The sequence below is a fragment of the Tupaia chinensis genome, unplaced genomic scaffold, assembly GCF_000334495.1.
Source record: "Tupaia chinensis unplaced genomic scaffold, TupChi_1.0 Scaffold000567_1, whole genome shotgun sequence".
Classification (NCBI taxonomy): Eukaryota; Metazoa; Chordata; class Mammalia; order Scandentia; family Tupaiidae; genus Tupaia; species Tupaia belangeri.
In genome coordinates, this window is record NW_006160080.1 from 2,899,417 (window position 1) to 2,906,492 (window position 7,076).

At 39.0% G+C, this 7,076-nt stretch overlaps 1 long non-coding RNA gene across 2 annotated transcripts in view; it reads left to right on the forward strand.

Moving 5' to 3' along the window:
• The first annotated feature begins 4,060 nt into the window (after positions 1–4,060).
• The window catches only part of LOC106735902 (uncharacterized), an 8,261-nt gene continuing 5,245 nt past the window's right edge, over positions 4,061–7,076 (forward strand). For both annotated transcript variants that reach the window (XR_001371083.2, XR_001371084.2), the window contains exon 1: positions 4,061–4,105. This is a non-coding gene — a long non-coding RNA (uncharacterized LOC106735902). The remainder of the gene's footprint in view (positions 4,106–7,076) is intronic.

Below are 7,076 nucleotides of genomic sequence, written 5' to 3' on the forward strand. Positions count from 1 at the left end.
GTTCTGTTCCAAATATGCCATATGAGGTTGAGGCAGTCCCTTAATGAGAACCAGATTTCATGTGGTATTTCTACTTTGAAGGTGCAGTATTGCTACATTACAAACTGAAATTCAGAGGTGGAGAAATTCCTTTCACTATGCCCCCCTCCCCTTAGTCTTGTTTACCATTGTGTCCAAGAACCTATGGGACATTCAACAATAGTTGCATCTTTGGTGATAACAGTGCCTTCTCTTGCAGAAAGTTAACCTTGCATTATAATTCGCATTTCAGTTTACTTTGTAGTAGGAAAGCCAGCTATATCTGAGAAATCAGCTGTAGGAAATTTGTCAAGAAGTGAGGGGTTTTCTTCAGCATGTTACCATTTCACCTCCACTCCCCCTTCCATTTTGCTAGTAGCTTTGGGTGGTTATCTCTTTTACTTCTAGATAATAGAAGGTACTCCAGTATGCTGCTTTGTTTTTGACCCTTAGTGTAGGCATAGGACTTCTTTATGTAATAAATTGATATCAAATAATATCACAGGAGTTTAAGAACAAATGAATCCCCATGGGTAGATCCAAAATGTAAGGGAAATCCTTTAGATAACCCTTTCACTTTAGTACGAGAATTTGAAGTATTAGATTGCTTAAGTAGACAAGATAGTTGACTCGGAATTGGATAATTTTAGACTCTAAAGTTTTATTTATTTTTGGCCACATTACATAATTTGACAACTTAGTATTCCTTGATAGATGAGGAGGTAGAATCGCTAAAGTTCTTTAGCATCTGATCATGGTGTCAGATGGACCACATATTTCAACTTAAGGAAAATAACACATTTAAAAAACTACATTTAAACATTCTGTTTGGAGGCTTTCCCAATTTACTTTCAATCTTAAACTCAACATGAGAAGTCTTTGTTGGTGATGTACAATGTTAGTGTTTGATTTTTGGTAGTTTTTAGGATGTTTCCTTTAGGTAGAACAGTGAATGGATGTCTGAGTTACTCGAAGATGTGGTCTCATTTCTCATTCAAGTTTCTCCATTTCTTCATACTGAGATAGGAACTTGGGTGCAGTTCGGTCAGGAGCTGTGAACACTGAGGGGAGGACCTCCCTAAAGAGATGCTGACATTTTTTTTTTTTGGAGAGGTTTTTTTTCGCTATAGGGCGCGTGTGCTCGCCAGACAGAGAGAGACATAGAGACAGAAAGCGAGAAATCACCGTCCAGGAGGAATGGTCACGCCGCAATCCCTTCTCCTCCATTCTCTCGGGATCTTGGGCACGCACGCACACGCGCCCGGCGTGAGTTTTAAGCCACCGGGTCCGGGACGCGAACCGCAGTCGACTACGTGGGAGTCCAGCAACATAGCCATTAGGCTAACTGCTGGTTCCCAGAGGCTGACATTTTAACATTTCACAAATGGGACTGAACAGAAAATTGCTCAGTAGCTTAAAAAGACCTAGCCCATTAAGTCTTTCAAACTGAGTATCTACATTTTGGGTTAAGCTCTTTACTTGAAACATTTGTGCTTGAGATAGCTCTAACCCGGGTCAAATTTTGGGTGTGGTTTCATTTTCAAGCAGTCTTCTGTATAATAACTAAATTGTACTATTTCATGTAGTGAGCCTCACTGAATACCAGACGCTGTGGCAAATAAATTCCCTGCCTGAATATACATGTGTGTGTGTTCTGACAACATCTCTGAGGTAGGGCTTACTTTCCATATACATGTCAGATGGGCTCTGAGAAATAGAGTAATTTGCCCAGATTACCTAGCTAGTCAGCAGAAGAGGCAAAATTGCCATCCAGACCGGTCTGACTTGAAGCTGTGCTCCTCAGAACCACGCTTTCTGCTTCTCTTCGGGAATGTGAATCCCCAAGCCTATTTTGTGTTCCCGTTCTACATCATGTGAACCTGGGGTGGTACTGGAGGTATAAATGTGCTTCCCAGAGTTGATGGGCAACGTCGGCCAGACTGCCGGATCTTGAGTCACGGGAGGGGCTGGACTCAGATCTGTCAGGACTGCTGGATAGGACAGTTGGACCTGTAAACTTTTCTAGCAGAGAGTCATTAGTTCTGTGTCTTCCTAAGTGAAGATTGTACGCAATCATTTATGCCCAGAATGAGGTGGTTATTTCTAATTAGCCACTTGGTATTTCATGTTTCTGCATGTTCCATTATAACTTTTCACCGACTTTGATTCAATTTGCTACACTAATAAAAGCTATGAAGATACTCCTTGAATTCAATTTTGTGGTTTGGATGCACTCTTGAAGTAAAATGGCAGCCATTACAATATGCAGATGGGCACCTCTTTTGTAATTATGACTTTAATGAAATGAAATCTGAAGGTGAAGTCTGCAAGATGATGTTGCTGTTTCTTATTACATAGAAGTTGGACTCTGATGAAAATTTTTCTACTTGAAAGTAGACTTTTCTATTTAAAGCTTCTTGTGATGGATTTTTTCCCCTTTTCTCTTTTTTAATGATAAAATATCTATCTGCATACATGTGTGTGAGCGTGTGAGAGAGAAAGCACCCTTGAAAAGATCACGCTGTGATCCCTATTTCCCAGCCCTACAGCTCCTCTGGGTCCTAAGTACCGTATATGTGTGTGTGTGTGTGTGTGTGTGTGTGTGTGTGTGCGCGCGCGCGCGCGTGCACATGTGTTTTAGGGTGGCTGGGATCTGAACAGTGGTGGCACTGTAGAACACTAGTCTTATCCCTCTGCCACAGGGGCAGGACCAGTTTTTTGTTTTATAAATAACACTCATGATTCAGAGAGCCAAATGGTTCCTTAGCTTAGGGATCCATGTCAGGGAAGAAAAGGACTTAATATTGTTTTTTCTGTAGTGATGAAAATCTTTTGTCACTTGTTACAGTTAGAAAAGTGTGAAGAATATTGTAAGCCTCAGTACCAGTAGTCGTCTTGGCCAAAACAGGACAGTCATTCTACACAGATGGGGCCTGTACATAAGTTTTGGTTGATTTCTGTACCATGTACAATTTTGCAGTACACATTTTAACAGCTATATTGAGGGATAATTGACATACAATAAAATTCACCCTACTGAAGTATCCCAATTTAATGGTTTTTTGAGTGAATTTATGGGGTTGTGTAACTATCACAGCAATACAGTTTTAGGGCATTTCTGTCATTCTCCCAAAATTCTCTCTTGCCCACATGAGGGTTTTTTTTTTTTTCTACCATATTTACTTGATTTACTTAAGTCTGTCATCGGACACTGATCACATGCATGTCAATATAAAATTAAATCCTATAGATCTTTAAAAGGTATCCTTTAAAAATAACTTCTTATGCACATTATCGTGTCTTAGCATCTTTTGTATTGTCAAGTTTTTTCTAAGGTTATATGTAGCAGAATATAAAGGGCCATACTACAGATGTTACTAATAAATTTATGTTGGTGGTTTTCTTTTTATTTTGGTTTGATCGACTTTAAACTGGTGAATAAAATACGACGTTCTTAGTGATAGGCTGAAAATGCAGGGAAAAGAAATCAAGGTAAAAGTAATATAATTATTGCACAAGAAAAAATTACCTGCAGATTTAAGACCGTGGGCAAAATAATTGGTTTTCTTGATTTTAAGCCAATAATGTTGTGCGTTTTATTGTTTGAACTCTAATCCCTTTTGACAGATCCATTTCTATTGTGCGTGCCATAGAGCAGGCTTCATCAAATTCAGGTACTCAGACACATTGTCTGCTCTCTGGGTAGCTTCAGATGGGATTGTTAGATTTAGAAATAGCTTAATATACACACTGTAGCTGGTTTTACCTGCCTGCATCATTTTCTTCTTAGTTACCTTCTAGGGTGGTCTGGGGAGTAAAGCTACCCTGGGGATGTGGAGTCTGATGAAAATATATAGCACAGGCTGGTCTCTGTCACTTTGGAAGGTGTTCTGCCTCACTCACTACATTCTTGTGTCAAGAAGAAATGCACTGCTGATAGAAAGGTTGAGGATGTTATTTTGGGGGTACACATAATAGGGGCATAGAATGGTTTCGTTGAAAGTAAAGCATTTTGGAAACTGTCTAACTTTCATTGCTTTTAGGTGAATGTTTCTCCATGGCAAGTGACCCTTACAAGTGCCAGCAGGTAAATCAATAACTCCTTATGTGGTAGGTTGTGTCTGGATTTTTAATAACAAACAGATTAGACATAGAGCACTTGTCTGATATGAATAGTTTTCTGTCAGTTCAATCATAACTGATTCAAAGTATGCTTACTTTTTTTTTTATGACCGTTTAAGGGCTATGACTGCTGCGTGATTCTATTTTTACTTTGTATCTCTCATAAGAGATAGGACTCATGCCAAATAGTAACCTGTGACATGGTTACTAACAGTATAACGGGAGGTAGTGATTGATAGAACAACTTTTATTTCAGGAAGTTAACGAAACATATGGGTGAATACATTTTTTTTTAAAGATTGACTTAAATTATTTTAGATAAAGTACAATTTTAGATCTTTAGATTTTATTTTACTTTATTATTAATATTTTTAATTTGCTAGTGGTTACATGGACTCAGTGGAGAGAGAGAAAATGAGAATGCACCCTCATGAGAGATGGCCATGCCGCAATCCCTTGTCCTCCGTTTCTCCTTTCAGGATTTTGGGCACGCACATACATGTGTCTGGTGTGTTTTTCAAGTTGCTGGGTCCAGAACTGAACTGTTCAGTTGGCTAGGTGGGGTCCAGGTGCCTTAACCATCATGCCACCGGCTGGTCCAGATCTCAGTTTTAAATGACGTATTCCTGTAGATTAGGTTCTGACAGTATATGACCATGCTGAAATAATCAGATTAAACACATACTCATGTGAGGAAGATAAGGCAGGTAAAAATTGGTGATAAATTATAGTTGAACAGCTTACTGACTTGGATTTGCCCAGTTACCCTGACATTGGCCAGTCATAGAAAATGGTTTCCTGATGAGTAGAATCCTTCAGAGATGACCAGAGCTGGTTCAGATAAAACATGTCCAAGAATTTATTCACACACTCAGACATACACTCCACCTTGGTTTGTCAGCCTCTTGTAGACTTGCTAACTTTAATCGCTAGTAATTACTATTACTAATATTGCCATTAATTTAAGTATGGCAGTGCAAATGAAAAGAAAAAGGTTGATCTTAATTGTATTTATTGAAAATGGTTGAGGTAGACAAATTGTGCAACTTGTTACTTCATGCTCATTCTGTTGGGTCGTTGGAAAAGTCATGACACATTTTTGCATAGAAAAACACAGAAAAATATGGCATGACTTTTCTGACTACCCAATAGTTTGTTTTGTTGGCAATAACAGTAATGCTGGCATCTGGGTAATTAATAATAATAGATGTTTATTCAGCTCACAGTTGAGAGGTCTCAGGTCCAGAGGCCACATGTGGTAGAGGTCTTGCTCAGTCCTGAGATGTCACATCATGAGGGGAAGAACAGAGCAGAGCTGCTGTGGCCATCCATATGTGTCTCTGTGTCACATTTCCTGTCCTTATAAACCCCCTAGGACTCAGTTGTAGGGGCCCCACTCTGATGACCTTAATCTTAATCTCTCAGAGGCCCCACCTTTCAATATCATAATCAGATGAAATTTTCTCCCTCATAATTCTATCACAACCAAATATCAACACATGAATTTGGGGGAGACATTCAAAACCATAGTAACACTTTATCAAGGACTTCTTTCTAAAATAACCTGTTCTCCAACCTGACAATCTGCCCTTCAGTCATTTAGCATGTGCTTAATGAGTATGTACAGTGTGCGGGACTGTGCTAGAGGCGGCGTTGAATGATACGTAAAACAGAAGTAGGCCCCGCCTTCAGAGAGTTTACAGCCTGGAGATGGAGGCAGAGGAGCAGTACAGAGCCCAGTAATACCGTGGGAGTATAAAGCAAGATAGGGGTGGAGGATCTGTCCTTGGGGAAGTCACCTTTAAGTGAGATCTGAAGGATGACAAGGACTGGGAAATAAGTTTTCTAGAAGGTGCAAATGCCCTGAGGCGAAGTGACAGAGAGAGGCAAGAGAGGTTTTTGAAAAACAACCTTTTAAAGAACTGAAAGAAATCTGGAATGGCTGGAAAGTGGAGAAGCAGAACGTGAAACAAGTTAGGCAGAGGCTAGGTCTTGAAAAGGTTTAGTAGGCCAACTGCTGGGTTTTTGAACTTGTCCTAATCTCCTGGGAAGCTGCTGAAGGTTTTAGGCAGGGGTGTGACATGAAATGAATTGCTATTAAAAAAAAAAAAGAGTTTTAATTCAATGAAACCTCTATAATTTACCCAAGAGGTCATAATATCTGCAAGGTTAAGTAGTCTTGCTTCATTTCATTAAAATTTTTGCAACTGTTCCTTTGATTGATTGTCATCTGCGGTACTCGGTACTCTTCATTGTTTTTATAGAAATTGCTTTTAATTTTCTAAAGGCTCCTTTTCTTTTATCCTTCAGCATTCTGTTAACCTTATATAGGAATGTCATTTCTATTTATAACTGAATTAGAATATTTTTTCTAGCAGATTTAGCTCTCTTCCATATTTAAACTTAAAACTCATTGCTGGTTTTTTTTTTTTTTTTTCTCCCTAGACACCTGTAATCTGCTCAGGGTATTTAATGCTCTAACAAAATGTCTCATTAAATATCAATATTCCATTTGCTTTATTTATTTTTTCAAATATAATATCTTATATATAGTTTAATATTTTAAAAAATGTCTTCTTGTTGCCAGAGGGCATGTGCGCTTTTCAGAGAGAGAGGGAGACAGACAGACAGAAACCCCCAATGGAGCACAATCATGCCACAGTCCTTTTTCTTCCATTTCTCCATCCTATCTGGATTTTGGGCATGCACACACATATGCCCGGTGTGCTTTTCAAGTCTCCAGGTCGGGGTTTGAACCGTTGTCAACCATGTGGTATTTGGGTTCCTAGGCACAGGGCTTAACTGCTCTGCTACAGGACTGGCCTTAGTTTAATATTTTTCAGCATTTATGCTATTTCATATTTTATGAAATCACATTTGAGCACACACAGTGTTTTTAGAGCATTTTGTTCATATTACTTAGGAGCACAAATCTT